Source organism: Tenrec ecaudatus, chromosome 13 (assembly GCF_050624435.1).
Source record: "Tenrec ecaudatus isolate mTenEca1 chromosome 13, mTenEca1.hap1, whole genome shotgun sequence".
Classification (NCBI taxonomy): Eukaryota; Metazoa; Chordata; class Mammalia; order Afrosoricida; family Tenrecidae; genus Tenrec; species Tenrec ecaudatus.
The window spans coordinates 45,404,813-45,423,775 of NC_134542.1; the positions used below are offsets into that span (position 1 = coordinate 45,404,813).

An 18,963-nucleotide genomic window follows, 5' to 3' on the forward strand; every position below is an offset into this window, starting at 1 on the left:
GTTTAGCCTGTCAATAAATCACAGCTTGATTGCAGGGCTAGTGAGCTAAATGGATCTCTGGAGGCTCACCCCCTTTTCTCTCTTCTTCACCTTCCCCTTGACAAGTCACAGGGAGCCATAGTGATGGCAGCCAGAGCCCTGAAGATGCTTTCAACACCACTGGATCCACAGGACTTTGCACCCACTAACCTGTGACCTTCCTGCATTTTGCATCATTGCAAGTGCTGTGTGAGTCTTAAGAGGGATTTAGGGACTAGTGTTAGACTTATGGGCTAATGTTGGACCTATAGACTTGATTTGGACAGGGCTTTGATGTTTTCTTAATATGCAATCACTCTTGGATATAAAGCTCTTTCTTATACATATCTGAGTGTCTCGGCATTTGTTTCTCTTGTCAACCTGGTCTAACACTGTTGTAGTCACATTATCTGGTGCCCATTTGGGACTTGAGAGGATGAAGAGTGAAGTGGTGCAGTCTAGTCTGTCAATCAGATCATAGCCAACAAGGCCTCTATGAGGGTATGGAATCTGGTTTTTCATCCTTGGAGGTGGGAGAGACTCTCTGCTCACTCCCTGAGACAATGTTGTACTGACAAAACACATAGCACTGTAGCCTGGGAGCTTGAGAAGCCAAATGGACTACCTTGATGAAACTAGACTTCTGGAGCCAGAGAAGCCATGTAGAGTGCTGAGATGCTTACAACACCACTGTATCCAAAGACTGTCTACCCACTGACCTGTGATCATCCTGCATTCACTTTCATTGCATGTGTTTTGTGAGTTTGAGGAGGACTTTATAGATTGGTATTAGACATATGGGCTAATATTGGAATTATGGGCTTAGACTAGACTGGGTTGGGATGCTTTCTTAATGTACAATTACCCTTCATATAAAACTTTCTCTTATACACATATGAGTTTCTATGGATTTGTTTCTCTTGTCTACCTGGACTAACACAAGCACACATGGTATAGATGAAACATGGTTTTAATTTCCAGTAAGAATAGAAGATTCTACCGGGTCTTATTGTATTTATGGTAAGCTTTGAAAAAGCTACAGGATTAGCTTCTGTGCCCCTGTGAAAAGCAGGAGAGGCAAAGAGAATCCATTGACCTTCAGTCTTTGATAACATTGTATAAAACATTGCATTGTTACTTTTGCAGAGCCCTTTTAGGCCTGTTCTGCTCATCAGTGAAAAATAATCAAAAAATAATTTCAATTGTTTTATACTACATTTTTCTGATTGTTTAATTTAATTTTTTAAAGTTCATAGTTATTTCTTCTGAAACATGCTTCTTAAAACATGTGTTCCTGGCTTTTTCTGTTTTAAAAAAAGTTAATTAAAAAAAATGAATGAAGCACCTTGGGACACATTTATATAAACTATGCTGAATTGTTATTTTTTCCCTTCTAAATGTAGGGATAAGTTGGTTTAAAACATCGAATGCACAGTGGTTATTTAAGACTGATAAAATCTAATAATTATAGAGTTTAAAACAGAACTTTAGCTATTCATATGAAAAGGAAGTTTGCACCATTACCTTTATCAGGTGTCACGGAGTTGATTCCAAGACGTAATGACCCATGTACACCAGAATGGAACGCTGCCCAGGCATGCACCACCCTCACGTGTTCTACACCTGACCCATGTGGGAGCCCGGTGTGAGTCATCTTGTTGAAGGTCTTCCTCTCTGCCAAACATGGGGTCCTTCTCTAGGGACTAGTCTAGGGAACTTTACATGTTCCCCAGCACCACAATCCAAGTGCCTCAATGTTTCCCTTCCTCTTATTTAATGTCTAACTTTCACATGCTGATAAGGGTATGGAAAATAGCATGCCTTGAATCAGGCGCACTTTAGTCCTCAAAGTATCATCTTTTCAATACTATAAAGAGGTCTTGGTGTAGCAGATTTATCCAATGCGATGCAACTTTGGGCTCTTTCTTGACTGTAGATTGTTTGAGAATTGTTTAAGAATCTAAACAAAATGAAATCCATGACTACAAAAATCTTTTCTCCACTTATAATGATGTTATCTATTGGCCCAGTAGTGAGGACTTTGATCTTGTGTACACTGAGTTGTAATCCATACTTGAAGGCCACAATCCTTGATCTTTATCAGCAAGTGCTTAATGTCCTCACTTTCAGCAAGCAAGATTGTGCCGATTACATGTGGCAGGTTATTAATAAGCCCTCCCACAATCCTAATGCCCCATTCGTTTTCATAGAACCCAGTTTCTCTGATTATTTGCTCAGCATACACATTGAATAAATATTGAGACGACGCAATGCTGATGAATACCTTCCTGATTTTAAACCGTGCAGTACTGCTTTGTTGTTTTAACACAACTGCTTCTATAGTCCTAGACAAATTCCTCATGAGCACAATGAAATGTTATATAATTCCAATTTTTCTTGAGGCTACACACAGTTTCTTATGATCCACACAGTTGAGTACTATGGCATGGTCAATGAAGCACAGTAAACAACTTTCTGGTATGCTCTTCATTGAGCCAAGCTTTAGCTGACATCAACAGCAATATCCCTTGTTCCACATCCTATTCTGAATCTGGCCTGAATCTCTGGTTGCTCCCTGCCAGTACTTTTGTTGGATGATCTTCAGCAAAAATTTACTTGCATGTGATATCAATGATATTGTTGTATAATTTGAGCATTCAGTTGGTTCACCTTTCTATGAAAGGGGTGTAAATGCAAATCTCTTCCAATATGTTGTCCAATTAACTGCCGTCCAAATTTCCTATAAAACCCAAGTAAGTGCTTCCAGTGCTTATTAACATATTTCAATTGGCATGTCATCAATTCCTGGAGCCTAATATTTTTAGTGCAGTTTCGATTTCCTTCAGCACCATTGGTTCTTTCTTATCTGTTACCTTCTATGTAGTATATTATCTCTCATGGCTTTCCTATTCTCTCTCTCTCTCTCATTCTCAAATAATAAAGAGAGTGAAATGAGAATCTATTTTTCTGTCCTCTTCATGTCTCTGTTTTGTATGGAACTAACGGAATGACTCTTTTTATTTTCATTTTACAAAGCAAAGCTCCTTTTCTTTGGCTCACAGCCCAACTCGTAACCACTACACCACCGGGGCTCCTGATAGCTCCTTTTCTTATTAAATACTTCACAGTAAGCAGAGTAAGGAACACTTAGTGGGAAGATTTTGGACATTCCAGATAAATGGCCATAAAATCTACAAATAAATATATATGTGATTCCATGTTATTTACTTTATATTATGGAACTGCTGTAATCAGACACCATTATATAAGTAAGTACTCCTTTAGGTATATTAGTCACTGCTATATCAATTTCAAACAATCTGGAAATTTAATGTTTAGATTTTGTTCTGCAGTCTATATAAAACCCTGGTGCTTGGCTGCTAATGGAAAAACTGGCAGCTTGAATCTGCAAGCCGCTCTTCAGGAGAAATGTAGCAGACAGCTCAATGAAGGCTGCTGGCCCTGTTGGTATTTTTGTTAAATGCTATCAACTTGGTTCCAACCTGTAGTGTCTTATGTAGCAGCAGAATTTAACTCTGTTCCTACCTCCCATTGCTCCTCTGATTGAAACCATTGTTGCAACCACAGAGCAAGCCATCTCCTTGAAGGCCTTCCAATTTTTGCTGTCCTGTTATTTTAACAATCATGATATCTTCTCTAGGGACAGGCCTCTTCTAACAATAGGTCCAATGTATGGGAGATCACATTTTGCCATCCTTGCCTCTAAAGAGCACTCTGACTATACTTCTTTTAAGACATATCAGTTGGTCCTTTTTCTAGTTCATGGTTCTTCCAATATTCTTCATTTCAAATACATGGATTCTCTTTCAATCTTCCTTATTCAATGTAATGTCCAATATGTATGTGTATGAGGCTATTAAACTACTGTGGTTTGTGTCAGGTGCTCCTTAGTCTTCAAATAATACTGTTGAGTTTTTAAGAAGCTTGTGCAAAAGATTTACCTAATGCAATGCATCTTTTGGTCACTTGAAGGCTGTTCCCTTGAATATTGATTGTGGAAAAAATCCTTGACAACTTCAATATTTTCTCCATTGATCATGATGTTGTCAGTTGGTTCAGTTGTGAGGATTTTGCCTTGTTTTATATTGAGTTGTAAGCCACTCTGAAGACGGCAACCACTGATCCTCATCATCAATGTGTCCAAGTACTTCTCACTTCCAGAAAGCAAGGTGGTGTCATCTATGTATTGTAGATTATTAACACTTCCTCCAATCCTGATGCCACATTTTTCTTCATCTAATCCAGCTTCTCTGACTAATTTCTCAAGACACAGTTCAAACCAGTATGGTGGTGACACACATCCTTCCTGATCTAAACCATGAAGTCGTCCTTGTTCTGTCCATACAACTGCCTCTTTATCCATGTACAAGTGCCAGCCCTCCAATCTGGCAATTGCTCTACTGGATACATACCCTTAAGAAATAAACAGAGGGTTTTGGCAAGATGGCACCCAAGTAAGCCACCCACATTGGGAATTCCATGGCAATCAGTGAACCCAATGTCCAGGAGGACAAGTGGGGAGAGTCTGATAAGTGATGATCCAGAGTATATCCTTGGTCCAGGAAGCAACCTTCCCCCCATTTAGCCCCACTCCGGAGCTCTGGGGATGTGTGACCTGGTCCCAAGAATTCACTGACCCACACCAGCCATAATGTTTCGGACTCTGCCATGGCCACCATCTGCCAATCGACCTCCCTCAGCCTGATTGCCCCACCCAGAGCTAGCCAACTGACCTACTGAGCTCCTCACAACTGCAGCTGGACATCCACATGGTGACTCTGACAGTGGCACTCTTCACTGTGAACTGCTTTCTCCTCCCAATGATCGTTTCTCCCCACACGGTAGCAGTTCCACCACCAAACTTAGGTCTGTCCTACCACCCACCCACGGGCCCAGTGGCTGTGTGTAGGCTCAACATAAAAGATGCAAGGTGGCATCACAGAGTGCACTGATGGATGTTATAACTGAATATTAACAGACTAAACTCACCCATTAAAAGACAGAGACTAGCAGACTGGCTTAGAAAACATAATTCATAGATCTGCAGGTTATGAGACACATCTCAATCTTGCAGACAGAAATAGGGTGAGAATCAAAGGCTGGAGAAAAATATAACAAGCAAATGGTAATTCAAGAAGCAGGGGTTGCAATCCTAATCGTTCACAAAGTTGATCTTAAGGTGCAAGCCATAGCAATAGATAAAAAGGGCACTATACAATGTTCCAGGGGTCAGGAGACATAGAACCAGTGACCATAATAAACATTTATACACTGGGACAGTTGCACAATCTCCTGTCAACTTGAGTGAAGGGGTGGTGTCTAACCTGTCAATCAAATCATAGCCAATGATGCCACTGTGTGGGCATGGCCTTCTCCTGAGGATTCTGAGAATGCCTGCCTTCCTCCCTGGTGGTCGGACACAGACTTTCTCTGTGAGACATTCCTATTGACAAGTCACATAGAGCTACACTGTGGAACTGGAGGATCTATGTGTAGGCGCACACCAGTACGGAGCTGCTTCCTCTGCCACTGGATCCATAAGACTTTCCACCCACTGGGCTGTGATCTTTCTGAATCTGGAGTTAATGCATGTGTTACATGAGTGTGAGGAGGAATTTATAGACTGGTATTGGACATATGGGCTAGCTAATAGCAGACTTATGGACTTGATCTGGACTGGGCTTGGATGTTTTCTTAATACACAATTACTCTTTAATATAAAGCTCTCTCTTACATATATATGAATGTCTCTGGATTTGTTTCACTACTCTACCTGGACTAGCACATTTACCCAATAAGAGAATGGCAAAATTTGTCAATGAAATGCTCCAAAAAATGAAAACAGAAATCACAGGCTCAATAATCATAGTAGGTGACTTTAATACACCACTCTCTGAGAAAGATAGATCACAGAGAAAGAAAGCTACAGAGCTAAACACTGCAATTAGGCAACTTGACCTAATATACATTTTCAGAGGTTTCAACCCAAATGAAAAAAAATTCACATTATTTTCCAGCCCACATAGCTCTTGCTTGAAGACAGACGACATATTGGGACCCAAGTCGAACCTGTGTGATAATGTTCACTTCGACTTCCCTCTGGGACGCTATGCTGGAAATCATAAGGCAGGAAATCAACAAAAGGAGGATTAAGAAAATGAGGGCAAACAATTGGAAGACAAATAACTCTCTACTGCCATAAAGGAAATGCAAATTAAAACAACTATAAAATGCCACCTTAATTGACTGCTGTACACATGTGTCAACCCAGATCAGAGATGAAACTCCGAATTCTTTAGAAACCCATTAGAATGAGAAAATGATGTACCAAAACCTTTGGGAAATAGCAAAAGCAGTTTTCAGAGAATGTTTGATAATGATACGTGAACACATGATAAAGGAAGAGAGACTTATGATTAATAACATTGGCACTGAAGCTTTAGCAATTAGAGTAGAGTCAACAGGACAATCCTACTAGTGCCAAAAGAAAAGAAACAATAAAAATCAGGGCAGAAATAAATGAGTCGGAAAACAAGAAACCTACACAAAATATCAATGCAGAAAAAAACTAGTTCTTTGAAAGGATTAACAAAATAGACAGACCAATGGAAAAGACCAATGGCAAACCTAACCAAAGAGAAGAAGGGACAAATATCAATAGTCAGAATGAGGGATGAAACAGAGGAAATTACAATGGACCCTAATGAAATTTAAAAGTTAATTATACAATACTAAGAAGGCCTGTACTCCAGTAAATTCAGCAACTTGGAAAACATGGACAAATACTTGAAACACTCCCTAGACTATCCTAGATGAACCTTAAGAACCCCAACAGACCCATAACAATAGAAGAAATAGACAATAGAGAAGTTTATCAAGGAAATACCAACTGAAAATTCTCCTGAGCCAAACAGTTTCACAGGAGAATTCTGCCAAGCATTCAGGGAAGAACTGACACCAATCCTACACAAAATATTCCAGAGCATAAAAAAGAGGGAAAACTCCCAAACTCTGTCCATGAAGCTGGCATAACACTGATAGCTAAAGTGGACAAGGTTCCCACAAGAATTGAGAACTGCAGACCAATATCTCTAATGAACATTGATAAAAATCCTTAACAAAATAATGCCCAAACAGAATACAAAAGTTTATAAAATGAATAATTCACCTTGACCAAGTGGGATTCATTCCAGGGATGAAGGGATGATTCAACATTTGAAAGTCAATCAGCATTATTTGTCACATTGATAAGGAGAAGGATAAAAGCCACATGAAAGCCACATATCAATAGACACAGAAAAAAGCATTTGACAACAAATAATACCCCTTCCTGTTTAGGGTACTCAACAAGACAGGAATGCAAGGAAGAATCCTCATATAATATAAGCTACATATGAAAAGCCAACAGCCAGCATGGTAGTCAATGGGGAAAAGAGGAAAACAGTCCCACTGAAAAAGGGGACCAGGCATACAGCTAGTCCCCACTTCTATTTAACATCATAGTGGAGGTCCTTGCTAACAACATAAGGCAAAGGAAAGACAGCATAGGCATTTGGGGGAAGAAGAGGGGAAATTATCTTTATTTGCACATGATATGGTTTTATATATTGAAAACCCCCAAAGCTCTACAAGAGGAGCACTGTAAATGACAAAGGAATATGGCAACATGGCAGGAAATGAGATCAGCAAACAGAAGTTCATAGGACTGCTATATACATCAACAAGTCCACAGAAAGAAGATCAGCAATAGCCAAGTACAAATTGAAATAGCAAGCGATATACCTAACCTAAAAAACAAAATATTTATATGAGGAGAACTACAGAATATTATTCAAGAAACCAAGAGTGACCTCATACCCCATGCCCGTGGATCAGAAGACTACATATAGTAATGATGTCAGTCCTATCCAAGGCACTATACAAATTTAATGCTATCATGATACAAATACCAATGTCATTCTTAAAAAAATTTTGAAAAACTGACTATCAACTTCATATGGAAGAGGGAAGAAGCCCAGAATTAGCAGAGAACTCATGAAGAAGGACAAAGTTGGAGAGTCTTGCTTAATTTGATTTTAGCACCTACTATACAACCACAGTGATAAAAAAATATATGGTACTTGTATAATAACAGATATTCAGACCAATGGAAAAGAACTGAAAACACAGAAATGAAATAATCAACATATACAATTGATCTTTGATAACGGTAAAAAATATCAAATGCAAATGGATGCCTTATTCAACAAGTGGTTCTGGAGAAAGTGGATATCTACCTGTAGTAAAATGAAACAAGATCCTTACCTGACTCCTTGCACAAGAATAAATTCTAGGTGGATCATAGACCTCAAGGTAAAACCCCAAACTATTAGGGACATCAATGAGGGAATTGGGACAAGCCTAAGAACTTTGGCACAGGGAACACATAAGCTTTCAGAAATAGGGAAGGACACAAAGACAGAAGAAGCAAAAATTGACAAGTGGGATATCCTGAAGATAAAACACCTGTGTACCTTGAAAGACTTCACTGAGTAATAAGGAAGCCCACAGACTGGGAAAACATATTTAGCAATGACGAATCAGGCAAAGACTTTATTACTAAAATCTACAATATTCTGCTGGCCTACGATAAGAATAAATAAATAACCCGTTGAGGAGATGGACAAAAGACCTGAACAGAATTGTCACAAAGGCAGAAATCCAAATTGCCAACAAACATGAGAAAATTATTAGCCATAAAGGAAATGCAAACTAAAGCAACTATGAGATACCACCTTAATACCCTCAAAGACAGCTCATTCAGAAAAATCAGAAAGCAACAAGTGAGGATGTGGTAAGATGGCTTCTAATCTGCTGTTGGTGGCTCTGTAAGTTTGTGCAGCCATTCTGGAAAATGATTGGCGATACCCAAAACTTATGGAATATGGTATATAACCCAGCAATCCCTCTACTGGGCTTATACCCAGAAGAATAAGAAACAGACCACCACCACACATCTGTGCTCCAGTGTTCATCACAGCACAATTGCAAAGAATTGGAAACAGCCTAAATTTCCATCAACCAATACATTTAAATAAGGTAAAAATAAAATATTTATCATTCAAAAATAATTATGAATCATTTTACTTTTCTGCATGAGCCATGGTGGTGGCAGATAAAAATATGGTTCAATACTACTAGACCAGCATTAGTATTTATTGCATAAAATTCCTGGTTAGGAGATATTTATAAATCTTTGCATTTACCTAAGAGGACAGAAGAAAATGGTTTACAAGAGTCACATTTGTCTTTAATCTAGCAAATATGTATTGAATGTATTCCAAGTGCTTTGTAAGGTTTTGAGTTTCAGCTGTAAGACAAGGGGGTGGAAACTCTTCTCATGGGAATACCAATGCTGTGACACAGGTTATAAATAAGATTAAAGAGAAATAACAAGATAACAAGTGGACCTAATACAATTTGCTTGGGATGGAAGAGTGAGTTTAAAAAAGCATTGGGGTGGGGGGGGCAGAGAGAAAGAGAGGGAGAGAGAGAGAGAGAGAGAGAGAGAGAGAGAGAGAGAGAGAGAGAGAGAGAGAGAGAGAGAGAGAGAGAACATATTGAGAATATATAGAGAGAATATATTGAGAGAGAGACCTTAACCGATATATTGGATGCCAAGGGCCCAGGTATTTAAGGAAGTGAAAATGAAAGGTAGGCTGTTTCAGAGAGGACAAGATCTCCCAAAATTAGAAAATGCAACAGAACTTGTTGAATTTACCTGCAGCAGGATTGGGGCAAGTAGTACTAAACAGCGAAAGCAGCATTACATGACCAAGCTAAAAAGCTATCAAGTTATGATCAGAATTTCAAAATGGATTTTAAGTTATATGAGAGATAATTGGGAGGGGGTGGCAATTGATAAAGTATGTCATAAGCCCATCTTCAACATGTTTTCTACTTTTTGATGAGCATAATCATTGTACCAGAGTTATACCAAATACTTATGAAATCATTGCTTTTATTAACCCAGAATCTGCAAAGGCACTTTAAAGAAGTATTACATTTCTGGTTAAATTATACACTTCCTGAATGCTGTCTGGTCATCTTGGCAATGGGGAGGCCAATTGATCCACATTATATTTGATAATCCTCTAAATATAATAGAAATTATAGAGACCCCAATTTATAATAATTTTAGGAACATTGCTTTGAGAGGAGCAAAGGTCTCTTAAGTCACGAAAATTTAAAGGTATAGCTGAATGAATAAATGAAGGCAGTATATGGTGTTTTCTTGTTATTTTAATTTGTTAATAATTATTATAAATGTTAATGCTTTGCAAACAAGTGTGTGGTAATGTAAAGCCTTAAATAAACCATGTAGCATGTGTAAGAAATAGAATAAAATTTAAAAAAATTAAATCTAAAATTTCAAAGCTACATTATTTTAAAAATTCAATCCACAACTTATACTTGAAACATAGTGCTGAATAATTTAATTAGTCTGCCTTATGAAGAAATCCTAAAGTAGAAACTATGAAGATAGTATAAAATTGAAACCATGATGATTAGATAAAATTCTGAGTATAATTCATTCTTTTTTTAAAATCATTTTACTTGGGGCTCGTACTACTCATTTCACAACCCGACCATGCATACATCCATGATGTCAAGCACATTTGTACATTTGTTGCCATTATCATTCATTTTCAGTGACATCTTTACCAGTCAGCTTTTAAAATGAAGTACTGTACTCAGTGCTTAAGGATTTCATAAGAATTCTTCCAAAACATTATCCTAAGGTTAATATTCTCATTAATACATTTTAATAAAGTAAATATTCTTCCCACAAGGATTGTCTATACATTTTAAAAATCAAATATATACATGAATCTTGATATCATATTATGGCAAATAATAAAATGTGTGATGCCTAGTAGATCCATATATATTATCATTTCAGAATACCATTGAGAGTTTAGTAGACAAAAAGCATTTAATCTGCAATCAGAAAATAAATTAGCTAATAACATTGCATTCTGCAAATATCTTAATTAAAATGTAATACAGTTGTATTCCAAGTTAGTTAGAACCCTATGTTCACATGTACTAGCTATTTAACTGCTAGATGTAGCACAGTGTTTCACATTGGACTGCAGTTTATAACCACAGAGGCTCCTCCTGAGAAAGAGGGAGTTTCTACTCCTTTTACTCACCTGGGCAGTTTTACCCTGCCTAGAGAGTCACTATGAGGTCACATCGACTTGATGGCAGTTAGTTTGGTTTTTAGATGTTTATTAGTTTTACCTGCCTCCTAAGCCAACTCCTTCCTCTTTCTTATAATAGCACCTTATCTGAACTCTGCTTAGTCAACCTTTTGCTCAAAAGTCCATATTGGTGGAACTGCTAGTCAAAGAAATGTCTTGCTGTGACCAAGCCAATGGTTGGGTATGTGTGTTAGTCTTGGTAGACTAGAGAAACAAATCCATGGACACATAGGTATATAAGAACGAGATTTAATATACAGAACAATTGAACATTGAGAAAATATCCCAGTCCAGACCAAGTCCATAAGTCTGATATTAGCCCATATGCCTGATACCAATCTATAAAGTACTCTTCAGACTCATGAAACACATGCAATAAAGCTGAATGTAGAAGATCACAGGCCAGTGGGTAGAGTCTTTGCATCCAGTGCCATTGGAAGCATCTCAGTGCTGGCAGGGGTCTCTGCATGGCTTCTCCAGCACCCAGGGCACCGCCAGGGTGGATCCATGTGTCTTGTCAGCTGCTATGTCTCCCAGGGTATGAACAGAGAGTCTACCGGTTCCAAGGAGGAAAATTCAGCAATGGCCAGAATCCTCTGGGGAAGGCCATGCCCACACAGAGATCTCATTGGCCATATACTAATTAACCACCTAGACTCCACCCCTGCACACTTAATCCTCAAATTGACAATTATATAGCTACCACAGTATGTGATAAGGCAAAGCCATTGGTTTCCTTTGCTGTGTAATTTTAAATCTTGAGCAATAAACAAAATAAAATGAATGATAATCACCATTCTTTTTTTTTTTTTTACCAAGGAATACCTATTTTAGGAGGCTAACCGTTATGTTGACCTGGCCAATGTATATGATGAGAATATTCCCTATACTGGAGAAGATTTTACTTTTCACCATCGATTCTGTGAGTTAACTTATTTTATTCTTATGCCTTTTGTGAACATTACGATTTTTGTCAGCTGTGTGGAGGACAATGACACCCACAGTGATATACTTTATTTGGTCTCTCAGTTTTCTGTTGGGAAAAGTGCATAAGCCTATTTAATTTCGGTTTCTTCATTCTCTCAATTAAATAATGAGAAAGAACAAACTTTGGTCTTTTTATAATGATTATAAGAATAGATTAGAAAGCCTATATAAAGTTTTCAGGACAGTCCTGGCATGGAACAGATCCTCAAAACAACAGTTAAGCTTCCATTACTACTTTTTGTGGTTGTTGCCAAATAAAGATAAACGCTGTCTGTTGGAAGAACACAGAATATTTTAACTACTTATATACTATATAGTTCATATCAAAATAAGACAATAAAATAGCAGAGCTTGTCTCAGGCTTGTAGGGCATTGTGTCTGCTGGCTGGGGGTCGTTCAGCTTGGCAGAGAGCCTGACCAGTGCCAATGACCTTACATCATTCCCTCTAGGTAAGTAATTCGAAGGTCACTTGGCTGGAAGGCGTCTCATGTCGGGTAGGTTCAAATGGTCAAGGGAAGGGAAAAAGAGGTTGTCTACTGAGTAGCTGCCATGTAAATCTATGAAGAGGTTCACTCGGAAGGTAGAAAACCCTATCAGTGCGATGATGAATACCGATGGAGGAAACCACACAGGAGAGGGGAAAGGGAACAAACACTTCTGGTGGGAAGTAATGTCTGTTGGTAGGAAAGGCGGTAGGACCAACCTCTAGTTGGGGGGAAAATGACTGAAAATATTTTGGGGGGCACCAGCGAGGGAGTGTCTTTGGTGGTATGCATGGAATGGGCGACATTGACTCTGACTTCAGGGTGCCGTCTGTGGATACAGGCCAGGCACAAAGGAACGCTAGCACACGGAATCCTGGAACGTCAAGGCGTGCAGCATGCTTCAGTGGCTGCGTCAGTGAGAGTCCATGTGGGAACGCCGCTACATGAACTGGATTCAACCTCAGACACACTTGTAACCTAAGGACTTAAAAAAAAATCATTTTATTAGGGCTTCTTACAACTCTTGTTATAATCCATACATCAATTGTTTTCAACAAATTAGTGCATATATTACATCGTTCTTTTCTAGACCTTTACTTTCCATTGAGTCCTTGGGATCAGTTCCTCTTTTTTATTTCCTTCTATTCCCCGCCCCCGACCAACCTTCTTGGCCCCTTGATAGATAGTAGATTGTTAATTATTTTCAATCTCACACCAACCGCTGTCTCCCTTCCCCTCTGGTTTCTGTTGTTCTTCTCCTTGGATGGGGGCATGTGGTTATGTGCCATTCATTGTGATCAGTAATCGCCTTCCTTCCCACCTCTTCCCCCCTTCCCCCTATGCTTTTGGTATCTCTATTCCCATTCCTGTTCCTGGATTTCATGTGTTGTGAGTTTTATCTCTTGCCTATACCTATGTACATGCTCCCATCTAGTCTAGATTGGGAATCAGCGCTGGAGTCACGATAGTGGGGGGTGAAGATAGTGGGGGGTGAAGAGGCCTCCGGGATCAGAGATCTATTGCGTGACCCATTAGTGCTCTACCGCACCCTGCTTGACTTACCGCCTCCCTGAGACCCCTCTCTGTGGGGATGCTCCATTGTCCATAGATGGATTTTGGGTCTCTGCTCCACTCCCTCCTCCATTCTCACCAATGCCTTTTTGTTTCTTTGTTTACTGTTTATTGTGAGTCTTCTGATACCCACTGTCCAGTCTGGATGACACTTCATGATCACACCAACTGGTGTGCTTCTTTCATGTGGCCTTATTGCTTCACTGTTGGATGGCCACTTGTTTAACTTCAGGCCTTTAAGACCCCAAACAATATATCTTTTAATAGCCCAGCACCATCCTCTGTCTTCACCACATCTGCTTATGCACTCATTTTGTCTTCAACAATTGTGTAGGGGTGTGTGTGTGTGTGTGTGTGTGTGTGAGCATCAGAGAATGCCAATCTTTTAGAACAAAGTGGTCTTGTATTGAGGGAAGGTATGAGCTGAAGCCAAAGTCCCGTCTGCAGCCTCAGGGTATGCCGTATAAATATATGTACACAGGCCAAAGCACTATTATTATGGATTAATGTATTTACATTAGTACACACCTCTGTTAATCTCCCTATCTATGCCTTTACTTCCTAGAGCTTGCCTCTGTTTCCTTTTGCCTCCTCTTGCCCTGCCATCACTTTCCCTCTTTCTTCCACCTCTCAGTGCTTCCTCTCCATGAGCGTGGTGTTGCTCTAAGACTCACAGGATCTCTACCCTCTCCTACAGGCTGGTTCCAATCCCCTAGTTGTTTCCCTGTCCATGACACTGTCAGCTCACCACACCCTTCTCCCCATGAGGTAGTTAGTTTATTGTGCCAACCTGGCCAATAAACACCTGTGGGGTTATTTGAAGGGCACAGGGAGAAATGGCTCAGTGAGCCTCGCCTTTCTAGTTCTCGGGTCTCTTGCTTTGTGATGGTCAGATCAGGATGCAGCTGCCTTACCCCGCTCCCTGCTTCATCTGACAAGGTTAACTTCCTGCAAGATATTCCTGGGAAGAAGCCACATGGACCTACCCTGATGCAGTCCTGGGTGCTGGGACAACCAGTTGAGAACCCTTCCAGTGCTGAGATGCTTACACGTTCACTATGAGGTGGAGGAGGACTTTGTGGATTGGTGCTGGACATATGGATTAATGGGTTAATGTTGGACTTATAGTCTTGGGCAGTACTGGTTTGAGATGTTTTCTTGATGTGCACTTACCCTTTATATAAAACTCTCTCTTATACATGATTTTCTGTGGATTTGTTTCTTTAAAGTACCCAGACTAATACATCCTACCTCCTTCTTTCCCCTCTACCTTCTGGGGCCATTGACCCCATTGCCTTCTCCCAGAGCAGTCCTCCTATATCCAACCCATATAATTAGGCAAACCATCAATATCCTATCTGAACAATAAGAAAACATACAGTTGAAGAAAGAAAAGAGAAAAATATGAGAGAGAAAAATTAAAAAGAAAGTAAAAGGAAAAATAAAACCCTGCATAGGTCCAGGTTTATTTGCTGTTCCCATGAGGCCCTCCGCCCTGGTCCTAAGGGACATATGGGGGCTGCCCCTCCTAGCTTAAAGTCCATTCTTGGGGCTCCTCAGGGGCTCAGCTTTACTCCAATTGCTTATCTGATATTCTCCATTCCCACACTTTCCCCACTGTGTGTCCCCATTCTTTTCCCCTGTCTCCATATACTCCAGTGAGGGAACAACATGTTCGGAGTTGTTGGTAGACCCACAGTCCTCTCTGTGCCCCTGCAGCTCCATGCAGGGACCTCACCCTCTGGGCCTGGTATGCCTATATAGAGTCTAGGTCGACTGCCCTTTCTCTTTTTCCTTGACACCCGAGGACTTAAGTCAAAATATACATGGTGTCTGAGGAAGCAGAAGATAGCTGTAACAAGATTGACAAACAATTGGTAGGCAGACAAACATGGTGTTGGTAGACCAGGGAATTATATACTGTGTTGAGATATGTATTATTTCAGCAAACCTGTGATGGACATTCTGTTTTAGTTTGTTCATATTAGGGTATATTTCAGAGATGTTATGTCATTGGGGTCACCCTCTTGAAATTGTGATTTTTGTTTTTTGATAAATGGAACACAGGATTGATGAACCTACAGGGACCACAAGAAGACTACAGGTTTCAGGGGGAAGGGTTTGATTGGGTGAGGGGGAATAAAAAGGAGATGGTGTCAAGAAGTCCAGGAAGAAAAAATATGTTTGGAAATTGATTGTGATAGCAATTATATAACTCTGCTTGACATGACTGTACTATGGAATGATATGACATATGCATTGACTTTCGATTAATAATATATTGTTTAAATAACATAGTTCCAGGAATGGGTTTGAGGTTCACACTAAATCAAAGCTATAATTAAAGAACAATTCATTTTTACATCATGGCCCTACTCGATGCACCGCCCTTAGAAAGGGAACATAGAAGATACAGTGCTATACTAAAAGGTGGTGAAGAACTTAGATGGTGCCTGGCTAGCATATCAAAGTGTTTCTGGGTCTTACAGACTTGTCTCCAAACAAGCTGTCATCTAAGTGAGATGCCATCTAAGTCCACATGGAAGAAGCACACCATCATCAGTTACCAAAGGATTGTAAATCATATAATCCAATTTCAAAGCTAGAACTCATATCCGAGCCTACATTGTGAGAATCTGCTTTGCAGAAGGCGATGGATGACAGTGGGCGCCCGAGATTCATTTGTGGGGACTACAGAGGAAACAAGCCTTCAGTGAATTCCCTCAATCTACCATTGAGGGATGGGCGGAAAGTGGGTGCTAAACAGAGTGCATTGGAGAGTGAGTACAGAAGATAGAGGAAAGCGCTTAAAACTTTGTCAGTTGATCCCTCCTCTTATGCATGGTGTACCTGCTCTGGTTTCCAACATTTTCTGTATTTTTGTTTAATTTTGGTTTTGTTTGTTCATATTAGGGTATATTTCAGAGATCCTATCTCATTAAGGTCACCCTCTTGAACTTGGGGTATATGTTTTTCTTTGTTTTGATATATGAAACCAAGGATTGACAAACATATAGGGATAGCAAGTAGAATCGACATTTCATCGGGGTTGGCTGGAGGGATACAGTGGTAGGGGGTGTAAAAAGGGGATGATGTCATGGAATCCAAGAAGAAAAATAATGTTGGGGAACTGATTGTGGTAGCAAGTGTACAAGTCTGCTCAACGTGATTGAACAATGAAATTATATATATAGTCCCAATTAATAGTGAATTTTTTAAAAAAGAAAGTAAACCTAGAAAAAATTAAAAAATATATTGAAGTATACTAACTATATATATTTGAAAATATATTAAAATAAGTTAACATTTGTAAAAAAATCATAGCTTCTAAAATAAAGATGTTTATTCCAAACCATCCACATAAAAACTAACAATCCACCCACTATGAAGAAGCTTTAGAAATGCTGCTTATTACCTTTTTCTTTACATAGTATTTTACTAAAAACACTTGCTTATTCCTGTCAGTAACATTTCAGACATAACACGTAACTTTGAGGAGTAAGGTGTGCTTGACCCAAATCAGGTAATTTCAATAGCTTTGCAAGCACACAAAAGCTGCACAGTAAACACGGAAGGAGAAAGAAGAATTGGCATATTTGAACCACGGTGTTGGTGAAGTGTATTGAAAATACCGTGGACTGCCAGAAGAGCAAACTCGCCTATATTGAGAGGAAGGCCACCAGAATGCTTCTCAGAAGACTTTACCTCATGGACTCTGGACATGGTATCAAGAGGGATTGGTGCCCAAACGGGGCAGAATGCTTGGTGGAAAAGGCGGTCAGCAAGAGGAAGACCTTTAATGAAGAGATTCACACATCGGTTGCAATGTTGGGCGCCAACATGACGCTGACTTTGAGAACCGCAAGGACTGGGCAGGTTCACCCTGTGTACTTAGACAGGGTCCCCTTGAGGTGGGAACAACTCAACGGCACCTGATGCAGCAGCTCAGAAGGACAGAAGCCCCTGAGCTGGAGGAATGTTGATGAAGCTTTTCAACTACTTCATGGACTACTAGGCGAATGAGCATATCTGTCGCAGGAAATCCTCCTTAAACGGGGCTGGAATTTAGGCTTCCATAGGGTTCTTTGGAATATTCTCAGGAGGGATAATACCCCTGGTAAAGGAGATCATGCTTGGGAATAGAGAGCGAGGGAAAAGTGAACAAGAAGTGTTGACATTGTGGCCACATCAATAGACTCAAACATAGCAAAGATTGAGTGGATAGCAGAGGTCTGGGCAGCAGCTCAGTCTGCTGAATACATAGTTTCTATGAGTCAGAACCAATTTAAAAGCCTCTAACAACAACATGTTCCCTCTGTTTTATGATTTCTTAATTAAAATTATATTTCAAGTCTCAGTTATAAGCCATAGTATTTTAATGGTTATATTTAACTATAATTTAACATATTCATAGTGAGATTTGAATAGCCAGCTATGACAGCATTTAACATATCAATTTTTATTGTCAGCTGGTATTGCATTATAAATCCAAAATTTAACCCCACATTTTATTGGCTTAAAATAAGAATATATAAAAAATAAGAATATATATATTATATATATATGCTTTATAATTCTTTGGTTTTTACTGGGTAGTTTTTATGCTTCATGTGTTGTTGACTGGAGTGATACACTTACTAGAGCCTAACTAGGCATTTTCTTTCCCTTTCACGAATCTCCACATGTTCTGGACTGTCTCGGCCCTCACATTTAATACCTCTGCCCAAAGGTGTATACTGGATTTTCCTGCAGCACCTTACCTTTTGGTTCTCACAGATAATATTCCAAGATAATTTCCACTAATGCAAATCAGCCTCATAGTCAAGGCACAGGCAAATCAAGTTGAGGTTACTCCAGAGAATTCATGCATTGTTCAAAGAAATCCACAAATGGAAGTATAAGCAACAACATGAGATGCTGTCTGACCCTGTGCTTTATTTTCTATGAGCTGGAGTTGACTAGATAGCACCTAAAAGCACAAATATACCTATTGATTGCAACCTTCTATTAGGGTTTAAGATGAAAATTTCCTCCAAATGTAAAAGACATGCATCTTCATACTTCTCTCCAAACTGTTAAAGTATTACTCCATTCAAGCCCATTACAAATTTATGATCCTATCATGCAAATCTGT

The 18,963-nt window shown here is 39.4% G+C and overlaps 1 protein-coding gene across 1 annotated transcript in view; it reads left to right on the forward strand.

Moving 5' to 3' along the window:
* Positions 1 to 18,963, forward strand: part of LOC142423931 (large ribosomal subunit protein eL33-like) — a 107,922-nt gene that overhangs the window by 30,455 nt on the left and 58,504 nt on the right. The gene's annotated exons all lie outside the window — the stretch shown is intronic.